General features: G+C 42.2%; 1 protein-coding gene across 1 annotated transcript in view; it reads left to right on the top strand.

Annotated features, from left to right (window-relative positions):
* The window catches only part of TRPC5 (transient receptor potential cation channel subfamily C member 5), a 249,785-nt gene that overhangs the window by 176,584 nt on the left and 58,287 nt on the right, over positions 1-14,914 (top strand). The window lies entirely within an intron of this gene.

The raw sequence follows: 14,914 nt of genomic DNA, 5'->3' as shown, positions 1-14,914 counted from the left end.
AGAGGCAAACAAATGAAAAAGGATACTTTATGGAGATTTGTAAGATACTGAGAAAGGGTAGGAATAACCAGAAGGCCTGTGACTACTGAATGTAACAAAAATCTCAGGGATTTACAGTAATTCCTAGGGTTTTTAGAAATGATAATGCTAAATAGCCCACATGCTGCCAACAAAACAGATCATTCTTGCATGTAAATATGCTATCTATATCAAACAAAAATAAAATTAAGTCTCTTGGAAACAAGAGACTAGTCCCATCCCTCTGATTTATTCACCTTGACCTGATGATGAAAGGGAGTTTATTGCACACGGGAATTCCAACTGACAATAGGAAGACAACCTGCTTCAAGGTCAAGGACTTCCCAAAGTTATTCTAGACTTGGAACCATCACTCAGTTAAATCCTGGAAGATGCCAATTGGTTCTGCATTTCTTCTCCTCCTTGGTCCTCGAAGTGACTCAGAAGCAACTTAATAATGTTATAGAAAACCTCTCCTTTTGTGGCAGCCAGATTCTCTAACCAAGTTCCCTGGTCAAGGTGTGTAGTATATATTCTTTCAATATTTTCTCTTCTCTATTTTATATATTCAATATATTCTTCAATCCTCCTGGGAGATCCTGAAGGAATACAATGTACTCCCCACTCAAAGCCTGTTGGCAGGCTAACTATAGCTAATGACCTCCAATATCTTTGGGAAAGAAAATGGCTCCATCATCTGATTTGTCAGTATCACAGAATTCAGAAATTCAATAACGCACAATTAACTGCAGACTTCTTTTTCTAGTCCTTTCATTGTTTCCTAGAATGAGAGGTGTCTTGTCTTCTAAACTAGAAATAATGCGATAAGGGAAAAAAGCTCACACAATAAAAGGAAGAAAATGTGTTTTCTAGCTTCTTCTACTCCTACCCCTATCATCACCACGAGCATCACCACGTCATCCTGGGCAATTCATTTATAATTTCTGGTCCACAGTTCTTCCTTTCATAAAATGGAATAGCTTACTCATTTGAAAAAAAAAAAGGACAAGAAGTGGACCAGATAAACGAATCCCATTAGCATAGTGGATAAAAATATAGACTTTGGAGTTATATAGAATGGGCTGGAATCACAGCTCTACAACTTTGTAGCCATATGCCTTTGGCATGAAAAGAGGCCAGATACTAATAATACCTATTCCACAGAGCTGTCATGGGGCTAAAATCCAAGAATATACAGAAAATTCTTAGTTCAATAAATTAACATGCTCCATTAAGAACCAGGAAGAAAGAGCTACACGTTGTGCAACCTTACTCCTTTTATCCACACCACTTTTTGGTATCTTAAGGGTATTTATCATGCACTCAATAAAGGTATCCTGACTGGTTTATTGGACTTTGCCATAGAGCAACAGTAGGAGGATTTACAGGGCACTACCAAGGAACCTCAGAAGTCTGGAAAATGGTGGTAGAACAAGGCAAGATATCAGAGTGGTTTTTTTATTCTCACCCATAGTCCAGCTCAACCCAATGAAATGTCTTTTAGGAACCACAAGCCCCACTGGGATGATAAATGAAAATGTCAGGAAGAGGGGTGCCTGGGTGGCTCAATCGGTTAAACATCTGACTCTTGATTTCAGATCAGGTCATGATCTCAGGGTCATGAGATTGAGCCCAGCATCAGGTTTCATGCTGAATGTGGAGTCTGCTTTGGATTCTCTCTCTCCTTCTCCCTCTGCCTCTCTCTCAAATAAATAAATATAGTGTTTTTTTTTAAATGTCAGGAAGACACTTCAGGTTTAACCTAAAGAATGAGAGCCCAGGACTCCTGGGTTCTCCACTCTGCTCAGGCACTGAAACGTTCTGTACGTCTATTTTATACATTTTCTCTTTCTCCAATTTCCCCACCCTCTGGCCAATCTCTGAGGAGGGTACCAACAGAGTTATAATATAATATTTGAAAGATACTTTGAAAAGAAAAGCATTATTAACTACTAGTTACACTTTGTGAAAAATTAATAAATGCCTTCCTTACAGTTGTAGAAACATTACAAACTGCTGCTGTAATTAGAGGTCTCTGTGGCTCTGCTTTGATATTCGGGATCATAAGGGAAGCATGTTGGCATCATTTCAGCACTTTGTGTTTAAGTGCACGTACTGAGGCATTAACTCACTCCAGGGAGAGGGAGAGAAAGAAATGAGTATAAGGGTCTCAGAACTGAACGCAAGTAACCAGGGAAGGTTATACATTCCTTTCTGGAGGCTGTGAACTGGACACCCATGTTTCTCGATGGGAAATGGCTTTGGACTGCCCTTGCTGATGGACAAGGGGGTAACTAAGCTAGGCTCCAGTCACCTAGGCAGTGGGTGTCTACTGAGTTGATTCCTGTGCCTGCATGTGTGCATGTGTGTGTGTGTATGCATGCACACACACACACACACACACACACACATATACGGGGAAACATTTGGTAATGTCTGGGAATATTTTCAATTGTCACAACTATAGGAGGGTGATAGGGAAGTGCCACTGGCAACTAGTGGGTAGAGGCCAGGAATACGACCAAACATCAAACAGTGCCCGGGACAGTCTCCCAGAACAAAGACTTATCCAGCCCCAAATGCGAACACTGTGGAAGTTGAGAAAATGTGAACTGGAGAATCTTTCCATCCTTCCCATCCTAACAACAAGCAAATATTCTTAAAGGCCTTTCTTGTTGGCATGATGGTAGATCTAAGCTGTGGTCTCTGCCCCTCAGGAAGCTTAGAGTTTAATAGGAAGACCAAACAAGCACACTAGAAGTTACCAGAAAATAAAGAAGTATATCACACATAGCTAATATGCTTTTCCTACAGAGCCCCTAGTGCTGTAGGATCTTTGAAAAGGGGTAGAACAGCAGGCATGGCAATTGTTCAGGGAATCTTAAGAAGAGCTGAGTCTTGAGCTGGTATTTAAAGGAGAAAACTACTCTTTCTTTTCCCCTCATTGTTGAAAGAAAGATGAATCTCTGCTACCCATACTTCCTTTCTTTTTTTTTTTTTTCCTATTTCACCAGCATCTGATAATCTGATTTCAGGATGCCACAGACTCTAGGATCCACAGAAAATGTTCTCTTGTAGGTGGTCAGTGACATATTAATTACCTGAGCCAACTGCCTATCCTCAATATTAATCTTCCTAACCCACATACCTCTGAAATTCTCTTCCTCCTTGACTTTTTTGACACTGTCATCCGTTCTGGTTCTCTTTTCTCCTCTTGTGGCTCAGTCTTGGATTTCTTTCCACAGCCCACCTGTATAGGTAGGTGTGCCTCAAAATGTGGCCTGCTGTCTCGTTCTCAGTCACCTCTTACTCTTCGTTAATTATTTGATTCATTCATTCACATTCACAAGGATCTAGAGTTCCACAGGGGATAAGAGGTAGGTATAATCTCATGCCGTGTGTTCTCCCTTAGTTATCCTACCCACTCCTGTGGGCTCACCCATTTTCTGTTACAAGCAACTTCCCAAACTATACCTCCGACTCTGGTGTCCTTTCTAACGCCACTCCCACATGCCCAACCACCTCCTGGACACTATCTGCAAACACCTCAAATCCAACGTGTCCTAAACTTAGTGCAATGAACTTGTCCTGGTCTGCCCAGGACTTACTTGGTTTTAGTTCTGAGAGTCCCATGTTCTGGACATTCCCTCGATAGCAGACAAAGCTAGACTGCAAGTCACCATACCTAACATGAACTCATCAGTATCTGTCCCAAACCCAATCCTCAGCCTGTTCCATTGTATCATGTAATAGCAGAGGTATCCTCAGCTCCCCTTTACTTTACACCCTTTCATGCAATCCATTCCCAAATACTGTCAGTTCCACCTCCAAAATATCTCCATTACCACAGTCTCATTTCTACTCTCATTGCTCTAACTCAGGCCCTGTTACCTCTTACTTGGAAAGTTACAATGGACTCCTAATCAACCCCTCATCTCCACCCACTCCCCTTTGCCAATTCACCCTCCACACAGCCATGATTGATCATTCTGTAACACACATCTGAGCATACATAGGTAATCATCTCAGCAATCTGGAAGTCTCGTGGAACTGAATCCTAAGACCAATATTCAACCAAAGCTCCCGGGTATTTGAGCATGATGACTACACAGTATGATACCAGTAATAATATGAGCTGTAATGAAAGGGAAAGGCAGAACAAAACCAACCACCATATGCTTGAAAAACTGGGAATTCTGAGTCTGTTGTTTATACTTTTGCATCTCATTTCTTCAGAAGAGTATATGACAACCACAGTTAAGGCAAGTAAACATTCCTAGGGAAGTCCCAGGTAGTATAGACCAGTTATGGCCTTGACCCTCATCTGGCACAGAATCATCTGGAAATTACAGTATGCAGAAGCTAAGATAGCTTGAGAGATAATCCACTTGTTCCCATAGGCTGTTGGGTTTTTGTTTTTTTTTTTTTAAGATTTTATTTATTTATTTATTTGACAGAGGGAGAGAGAGCACAAGTAGGCAGAGCGGCAGACAGAGGGAGAGGGAGAAACAGGCTCTCTGCTGATCAGGGAGCCCAATGTGGGGCTCAATTCCACGACCCTGGGATCATGACCTGAGCTAAAGGCAGCCACTTAACCGACTGAGCCACCCAGGTGCCCCAGGCTGTTGGGTCTTAACTGCTCCAAATTATAGTTGCTTGCAAGAGCCATCGGCTTTCCACCCTGGACTGGCAAGAGAAAAGGGCTTGAAAGATGTTTACATCAGTGATAGGAAATATGTGTTCTATTTGAATAACGGACATGGGACTCCAAATATAGATTATGAGAAGTGAAAACTGACATCCAAAGGAGAAGGGCAGGTGCTTCCCCCAGAGGGGAAAGAGAGCTCATCCCTTCCTCGTTCGGTAAAACATATCTATGTTCCATGTCTTCTCTGCCACTTGCAAATGGTGAATTGTTTATGAAGGAACTCACTTTGGGAGTGAAGGGTTGACCTTCACAGAGACATCCAAAAAAGATGGCTCTCAGAAATAGAAGGGCCATCACCCAACAGCTTACCTGTCAAATGTAGCAATTTCTATCATTTGAAGGTAACTTCTTTTATCCGGATAATTGAGAGATGGTAGCCACCCAGCAGAAGGTCCCCTGGTGTGGTTACTGACCTTTTTTCCCCCCGAGTTCATGTTCTAGTTCTGTTGCTTAAGAGGATACTAAAACATTGAAACATTTCATTTATCTTCCAATGACCTTTGCTTCTGAAACTCATTTTCCTTTCTCTATCAGAGACCTCTCTGGTCAGAAACACCCATACACACACACCCCGCAAACACATCCTTTCACTGTTTAATAGTAGCAATCCACTCCTTCTCCTTGAACCTGGAAGATAGAGCCCATGGTATCCGCCCTACAGGAGTTAGGAATCTAATCAGGGAGACAAACCAAGCATAACTGAGAACAGAATGTATCCCAGAGTCATTTTTTTAATAGTTGCTACAGGAACTTGGAGATTGGGGAGGTTAGCACACACACTGGAATCTTGAAGAAAATTGCAAATTTTCAGAGAATGGAATCAGTCACTCAAGTGTAACACAGAGAGGGATTTTGAGGATGTGAGAAAAACCCCCACAGAACTGGAGGTGTAATCCCTCTCTCTCTTGTTCTTTCTCTCTATTACACACACACACACACACACACACACACACTCACACTTTGGTCACATAATATGTTTCACGCTTATTCAGGCTTAAAGCATTAAACCGCTTATTCCAGAGTAAATCCTCTGCTGTCAACCAACCTCTAGGCCAAAACCACTGTGTTCACTGCCCTGCACTACTGCTCCCCATATCTCTACCTTCAGCCCCAAACTTAAGTGTTTTATTCAGCAACCAAAGGCCCTAGAAAAGACAACAAGAATAGGAACAAAACAAATGCAGAGATTTGATATTGAAGTGACACTCACTCATTACTACTCCAAATAATTTAACTCCCGTTTTCTTAAAGATTTTGCTGATTTATTTGATAGCGCAATCATGAGCAGGGAGAGGGGCAGAGAGAGAGGGAGAAGCAAACTCCCCATTGAGTAGGAAGCCCAATAGGGGGTCAATTCCAGGACCCCAAAATCATGACCTGAGCCGAAGTCAGATGCTTAACGACCAAGCCACCCAGGTGCCATTTTTTAAGAGTTTACCCTGTGCTAGTTACCCAAACACTGTGCTGAGAACCTTCCATGCATAGCACCTCACAACAATCCTGACAACAATACTAGAAGATAGGTAATATTATTATTCCCATTTTACAGATAAGGAAACTGAGGCACACAGACTTAGAAGGACTTGTCCAAGGGCATACTGTTCATAAATGGCAAAGACAAAGTTTGACCTCAGCTCTAACTCTAAAGTCTACATACTAGAGACTGTGTATTATGGCGAGGAGAGCCAGGGCTCAGAAAGTTTGTCTGTTTGGGGGGGGGTGTTGTTGTTGTTGTTGCTTTTTTTTTTTAATAGAGGGCCAACTAGTGAATATTTTAGGCATCATGGGTCCTAGGATCTCTGTTGCACTCAACTCTGCCACTGTAACACAGAAGCAGCCACAGCTAATGTGCAAACCAATTAGTATGGCCAGATCCCAGGTAAACTTTATGTACATGAACAGGTCACTAGCTGGATGTGGCACCCAGGCTGTAGTTCGATGAGCCCTGGGTCAAAGTATCTGGAGTGTAATTGGGATGGACCAGGCTTCAAGACCTGGCTCTCACCACTTACTAGGCAGGTTTTTTCATCTCTCTATGTCTCATTTCTTCCTCTGTAAAATGGTGATGATACCTCCCCTGTCAAGTCATTGTGAGAATTCAGGGTTAAAGGAATGGAACCTAGTAAAATACTCAATAAGTTAATAATAAAAGCCCACACTAAGGCCGGTCCCTAGAAGGAAGAAAAAAGGTCAGGGGTTAGGATAGGTACTACTGTCTTTAAAATTGAGCCACCAAGGCTCCAATGGCCTTGATACTCAGCAGCAATAAATAACTCGCTCAGGATTCCAGCTACTTCTCCTGCCCTTCAGCTCCATAAACCTTGTTATTTTAGGAGTGTACGTTCCTGTTAGAGTCATTAGTGAGAAAGTCTCCCAGTCTCATTTCAGCACTTGTCAGGCCCCAGAAACCCCATCATGGGAGAGCAGGAATAGGATTTTGTCTTTATTTGTTAGGTGTTTCCTGCAAGGATGAGATTCTGGCTGCCGGAGTCATGCCTGTGTCCCGAGGACCCAGCACAGGGCCGGGCGCAGAGTAAGGGGCTCAGGAAATGTTGCTGGTTTAATTGAACTGGCTTTAGAGTAACCCTGCCAGGAAGCAGAAGGAAAGTAACTTCGTAGAAGCCCTCCAAGCACTAAGGATCCTTGTTTTCTCCAAGAGAGGGAGAGAGAACATATGTGTGTAGGGGGGAGGGTAGAGGAGTGTGAGGGATGGTTGAGAGGACAGAGAAGTGCAGAATATCCTGCCCTTGGATGACATTAAGCCACCCTGCAATGGTCTCTCTGAGCCATTCTCCTGAATTTCAATCACCCAGTGCAAGCCACCCAGAGTAAGTTTTTTGCTTAGACCCAAAACCAGACTTACGGAATCTTCCATCTTGGCTTTAAAGAACCCCCTGAGATGCCTCAGCTTGTCACTTGCCAGTCTGCCCCCCAAAAGTCATGCTTCCTGCAATCCTGCCTTGCCAATCTTTCTCAATGAGAAATTCCCTCCTTTATCTATGGAGTTGTCTCCCTTCCTCTGAAGTGTGTCTTGTGTAATAATCCAGTTTTTCATTCTGGAATTTGTTATAGTTATTTATGGGATCTGACTATACAACAAGGACCGTACTAACTACAATTGGATGTATTGTCTAGGTGAGGTCTGTGTTGAGTCTCATACAGAATCACTTTGAGACTATCCAAGAATAAATGATTCTCCATCTAATAATAATGAGAGCCATAATGATGAAAAAAACAACATTTGGGACACCTGGGTGGCTCAGTCAGTTAAGCATCTGCCTTTCAGCTCAGGTTATGATACGAGGGTCCTGGGATTGAGTCCTACATCGGGCTCCCTGCTCAGTGGGGAGCCTGCTTCTCCCTCTACCTCTGCCACTCTCCCTGCTTGTGCACTCACACTCTTTCTCAAATAAACAAAATATTTTTAAAAATAGTTAGCATTTATTAAATTTTTTGTGTCTATTTCCCACAATAATCCACAAAGAGAATGATAATAATAATATTTCTTTCCTTGTTGCCAGGCACTGAGTTAACCCTCTTAGTCTTTAGAATGACCCTATGAAAAAAAAATAAAAAATTAAAAATTTAAAAAAATAAAAAAAAATGACCCTATAACATGGGCTACTAGTATAATCCTCATTTTTCAGATGGGGAAACTGAGGGTAAGAAAGATTAAGGAACTTGCACAAGGTCACCCAGCCAGGAAGTTATGGAGCTGGAATTTGAACCTCAGATCTGTCTGCCTGACTACAGAGACCATGCTACCACTCTACCTTATTAGAAATGTCTTCATGTATAAAGCCTACATAACACTGATAAGCTAATGAAGATGTATGAGGAACACCATCTTCCTTTTGTTTGGTGTTGAGAATGTTTCAAAGCATTTTCCCACTCCCATGATCCATCTGATTGGTCAGGGGAGCCCTATGAGGAAGGCCAGGTGGGTGGTGACCACCAATTGCACAGATAAAGACCCAAACACAAAGACACATTCCAAGTCCCACCACAAATCACAGGCCAAGAGAGAGTCAGAGTTCAAGATATAGGTTTCCAAAAAGTGTTCTTTCAAGGGTTAAGTTTCCTCCATTCCCTTTATTCTGATTTCATGCTGAAGATTTCAAAGTGGGCTGCTCACAGCAGGTCATGAAACCTCCAGCCAAGCCTTCTTATAAACGTGAAAATTTTTGGGGTGCACCTGACTTAGTCTCCTTTTTTGCCCCAATGTTTCAGGATCTGCCATACCTGCACAAGTCTTGTGACCTGAGAAAAAAGAAGGACCCAGGCCCTTAAGAACTGGATACCCTGCAGACATGAACACATCTCACCACAGATCTTTCCATTGTTTTCTTTTATTAATTGAAGCGTTACAAGTCCACAATTCCAAAATCCACCAAGTCCTGAAAACAAAAAAAATTAATAAATTTTCTATCAAAACTCCTATGATGGCAAAACATGAGATGAACTGATGTGGGGCAATTTATTGTCTTTGTTTATCCCACTGAGTCTAAGTATTCATAGGTTTCACTGCTGTGATATTAATGTGTTTGACTATAGTAGCATTTCTAGGTAAAATGCCAGACATCTGTTTACATGTGAATTCCAGATCAACAGTGAATCATGTTTTAGTATAAGTATGTCCCAAATATTATAAAGGGATACACTTATACTAAAATATGATTTACTGTTGATCTGAAATTCAAATGTAACTAAACTTCATGCATTTTTATTTGCTAAATTTGGCAACCCTAATTATGAATGCTGCCTTAAATCCCACTGGGGGTGTTACCTAATATATGGTACAGATGGCCTATTATTGTTCTGAAATCTGACGGATTTAGAATTCTATAATACATCTGGCCACAACGGTTTTGGAGTAAGTACTGTGGATCTGTGAACCTGTAGCATCTTCCCAGCACTAGGCTTGGAAATGCCCAGGACACCCAGCTCTCAAAAGACTAAATGCCATCAGAATTGGTTGCCTCTTTGGCTTTCATTGTATTTTGCCACTGTTCTAGTCCATGGGCCATTAGCTGACCTGATCACACCCCGTCTGACTTCTTATTTGGCTTTAGTGAGTTTCCAGGCTCTCCTCTTCAATTGCCCTGACATGCTGGTTCACTTGCTCCCTCCCAGATGAGTTTTCCAAGACAGCCTTCTCTTTCCTTCTAAAATTCCCCTCTTCCAAGTAGGAAGTGCTTTCCCACTGCTCTCTGCTGCCATCCTATGACTAGAATAAGCTACCGCACTGGACTTAATTTCGCAGCACTAAATGCTTTCACAGCCTATCACCTCCAACAAGGGAGGATTATAACATCTACTGGGAAACCCCATTAAGCAAATTCCCACTGCTGTATATACAAGCAAATGGGAAACTATATTTTTTAAATATGTATTTAAAACTGAGTTTTCAGCATCTAGCCTCACCTTTCTTCAGTTAGGTCAAGTTAGTAAGCCTTGGCTCAAATTTGAAATTAGAGGTTTGACTGCCAGTTGACTTATTTTATGACTCTGAACTTCTGTTGCCATTGATATAGGTAGACTAGTTCAGGTACCAAGTGTACCAGGTAACTGCAGCAACAGCCAGATGAGTACAAAATGTCTCAGTAATAATCCTTAGGTAAGCAATGCATCCCCTTCTTTCAAAAAAAATTCACTGCGGATTATGTTCTGAGTAAATAAATATCAAAGTGTTTTAGACAGAGACAACATGTAAAATGTAGGGGCCACTTTGAATTATGACTTGGGCCTAAGCTACTTGCCAAAACCTGTTCTTTGTCTCAAATTTCTCCTGCTGTGGTAAAAAGCTGAACCACTTCATAACAGTACAGCCTAGCAAGCTCACTGTAATGGCAGTGAAGGAAGGGGTTTTGCACATTTTCCCCTTTGGAAAATTTTGTCTTGCCCTTGATTTCCTTTTTGAGCATTTTTCTCCTCAGCAGAGCCCAGCTTGATTAGCAATTACAAAACAAGCCAACAAAACTTATTCTATCTCAGATCATTTTTGCTGGCTGGCTTTTAAAATACACCCTTACACACAACTGGACTCTTTTGAAGAACTGACATCTGAGGCAATGAAAGTTGGGTCTATTCTATTGTGCAGCTACTCACTGAGGGAGCAGAGGAAGGTTCCAGAAAGATCAGTAGACTTTTTCCAACCTCCCAGAAAGACTCTTAGCTCAGAGCCTGCCATAGCTGGGAACTCAAGTTTTCTTCCACATCCTTGCCTTCTCCCCTAGGGGATGTGGTGGGAGGGGGGTCCTTCTTACCTTTCAGATTTTCTTTTCCTCGAAGTGTACTAAAGGAAGAAGTGTTTACAGTATAAGGCCCCCAGCTTGAAATCAGATGCTCTTTTAGAAAACACACAAAGGTAACTCAGTGCCAACTACTTCAGGGAACAACAGGCCTGAGCTGCTTAACAAAGCTCTGAATGTTAAACATAGGTCAAGGTGATCTTTCTTCTAGTCTCATCTACTGCACTTTATACATACCCAACAGTCTAAAATCATGTGCAAATCACCAGTGAGTTGACTCAATGTGGGACTGACTTGTTGTATACTGACTTTTCTCTTGCTAACAGATTCCATGGCACAGAACAGAGTGGATTGTGGGAGTTGGGAAAGATTTTTCTCCTCTGACCTCATTGCCCGTCCCTAGAGGAGCCACTGAAAACTCACTGCTACTGGCTTTTTTTTTCTCTGCCTCACACCCCTGGTTTCCTTTTCAAGAGCCCACCCTTCACCCCCAGATCCTCTGCTCCAACCGAGGGATTTCACCCCATTTTCCACTGTCTCATCAGAGACAGGTTCTTGGTCACTAACCAGGGAAGTGTATCCCGGGCTCACCACTCTCAAATGAGCACTCACTATAGGCCTTGACACACAGTGAGCATTCAAATGTTCATTGTTGCGGTTATCATTAGTATTTAAACTCTCTGGGCATCAGTTTTTCTCATCTGTAAAATAGGTATATATCCTGGGTTGGTTCATACATATAAAGTGCTTTTTAAAGTATCCAAAACACAGAAAGTTGTATGGATATTTAATCTGTGACTATTATGACTTGTACTAAAGAAATACCTTGTGGGTACAGAGAATATGAGGTGAAAGAGAAGTGGGGGGGCCTTTGGGGGAGAAAGTTCCATTTGGAACTTTGGAATTTGGAATTTGAAATGCCCACTAGATAGTGAATATTCAGGACTGAAGTTTAGCAGGAAAGCAGAGAAGAGAACTTTCTCACTTTAACAAGTACAGTAAATGTCTGCAAAGCCCTTTGGGCTATGAAATGTCATACAACATACAAAATTGTCCCTCCTCCTCAGAAGCTTACTGGGGTAAGAAAGCCAAGTCACAGGCTCTACATAAATGTAAGTATAACACAAGTCAGGCTCTAAGGGGTACCTTAAGGAAGAAGCAAAGTGGTCCGGGCTTGAGGAGGAGGGATCACCTCTGGCTGGGGCAATCAGGGAAGGCTCCGAGAAGGAAGTGAGATTTTCTGATTTAAGGATTCTCTGTAGCCTTTCCTTCTGACTCTAGTGCCTGCTGATTCATCCCTTCTCTGAATGCCCTGAGTTCCTAAGTTGCTGTGCCTCATAACTATTTAGTCAATTTTCCCTAATGCTAAGTGGATCCAGTTTGAATGACTGTATTTTATTCTGATCTTTCTTCTTACGAAGTGGTGCTAACAGAAGAATCAAAGGGGCGTGGGTTTGTTGTTTTTAATCACATCCTTACTTAGCAAAATCTCCTGATTTGGAAGGGAGTAGCCTTTACCAGTCTGTGGCCACTACCCAGCTGAAAACCTGACATTCTTGCCTGCCTGCACAGTTATCTGAACACAAACATGGCTGTCCTATTACTTGTTTCATGTGAGTTTGACTGGTCTCTCAGTGAGATCCTACAGGCCAGAATCACTGTGGGTCTCTCTTATTGTGACCCACTCTCCATGAATCCCACAGAACTGGACACAGAGCAGGTGTACGGAAATACTTGTTGAAATGCCAGAATTGAAGCACATTGATCTTGCTTTCCCTTCGCCATGAGCAAGTCAAATTCTGTTTTGTGTTCAGCATGTGAATCAAGCCCTAAAGCCACGTGATTATTTAGACAGCTGTAGGAACAAGAGTTCACATATGATGTACCAGTGGGGAGTTAGGGAGGTAATTCTCCTCGCTGAATGAATGAAGTCAGAGCTCTTCCCAGATGAAACAGAAATAGTTTTGCTAGTGGTTTAGGGGAGAGTCTGGCTCTTTCCAGTAGAACCTGACATTATTCCTATTAAGAATTACTCTTTCAGAGGTGCCTGGGTGGCTCAATCATTAATCGGCTGCCTTCGGCTCAGGTCATTATCCCAGTGTCCTGGGACTGAGCCCCGAATCAGGCTCCCTACTCAGCAGGAAGCCTGCTTCTCCCTCTCCCACTCTTCCTGCTTGTGTTCCCTCTCTCATTGTGTCTCTCTGTCAAATAAATAAATAAAATCTTTTAAAAAATAGAATTATTCTATTGAGGGGCAAAGAGCTATTGAGCCCCTCCACTTACAATGCAGCTTTATAGCAAAGGAAAAAAGCCACGGCTTTTTCAAAAGTCCTATACAGTAAGGAAAAAATTCATTTTCAGCTATTGCCCAAGAGCATTGGAGAAATGAAGAATCGTAGATTTTTAAAAACAGAAAGAACTGCATGGAGGGCCCTAGTAGGTTTGTGAAGAGAAGATCTGGACAGTTGTCAAGGGAGGTCCTATACAGCTAAATCAAGAAACTAAGATCTTCAGCATCTCCTCCTCCTATCCCTTCTCCTGTGTCCTTTAGCTCTGCATCTTCCCACCTGACTTTCCTAGCTGCCACTCGGGAGTCCAGACCTGGCCTTCTGACCATTGCTCTTCAGCTTTGGTGGTGTGCAGACTTCTTATATAGCTAGGTAACTGGCTAATATGATACACTCACTTTAATCTCTCATTTAGTTAATAGCATTATATGTTACCACATCCTAAAAACATGGATATAATTTCTTTTTTTAAAAAAAGTTTTATTTGACAAAGAGAGAGAGAAGATTAGCAGGAGGAGGAACACAGGGAGAAGGAGAAACAGACTGCCTGCTCAGTAGAGAGCCTGATGTAGGGCTTGGTCCCTGGACCCCAAATCATGACCCAAGCTGAAGGTAGATGCATAACTGGTTGAACCACCCAGGTGCCCTATAAAAACATGAATATAATTTCAACACCTTGATCCAAAGCAATAAATGACAGGAGCATTTCAATCACTGTGGCCAGGCCAGTAGGGACAATACTGGGAAATTCAGCTTTCTGCCAGCCTCAGCTAACACCATCCATGACTGCCCAAGTGCAGTGTTGAAGGGCTTGTTCAATAGCATCAGCCAAACCAGGGCTTCAGTCCTGGCCCCACCACGTACCACAAATGTGATCGTGGGCTCAGTTCCATCATCTGTGAAGGGAGTTTAATGCTAATACCTGCCTTTAAGATTGTTGTGAGGTGATGTATGTGAACATCTGATACAGGGACACCTGGGTGGCTCAGTTTGTTAGGTGTCTGGGATGGAATCCCACATCAGGCTCCTTGCTCAGCAGAGAGCCTACTTCCTCTTCTCCTTCTGCCTGCTGCTCCCCTGCTTGTTCATTCGTTCTCTCTCTCTCTCTCTCTCTCTCTCTGACAAATAAGCAAATAAAATCTTTAAAAAAAAAAGAAAATCTGTTACAATGTTTGGTACATTATAAGAGCTCAATGTATGGGAGTTAGTTTATGTTAAGAGTAATTCCTCATTTCAACTTCTAGGAGGCTTGTCTTCACTACCACACATCACCCCCTATATACAGTAAGGAAAGAAAGCTTTGGAAAGAGCATTCCACCAAGGTTCATCCATCATATACCTAGTTACTCAATCACTCATTTAACAAATATTTATTCAGTGCTTACCTTGTGCCAGGAATTTAGCAAAATACTGGGAATATAATGGAAACTAAGACATGCTCCTAGACCTTGACCAATACGCAGCCCTCTGGCTTTTTTTTTTTTTTTTAAGCCTCTTGAAGAGGAAATTGGGAAAGGGCTCTATCCTTTGCACTAAGCCACAAACCAACAATCCCAATATCACTTCCCATGAAAAGTAAAAAAGTCACAAAGGGAAAACACTTCCAGAATGGTGGAGTAGGGACTTCTGAAAATCCACTCCTTCAGAAA

Source organism: Lontra canadensis, unplaced genomic scaffold (assembly GCF_010015895.1).
Source record: "Lontra canadensis isolate GAN:19392208 unplaced genomic scaffold, GSC_riverotter_1.0 scaffold96, whole genome shotgun sequence".
In the NCBI taxonomy this organism is placed as follows: Eukaryota; Metazoa; Chordata; class Mammalia; order Carnivora; family Mustelidae; genus Lontra; species Lontra canadensis.
The sequence above is the reverse complement of the archived record's forward strand: the minus strand, read 5'-3'. Positions and strand labels throughout refer to the sequence as shown.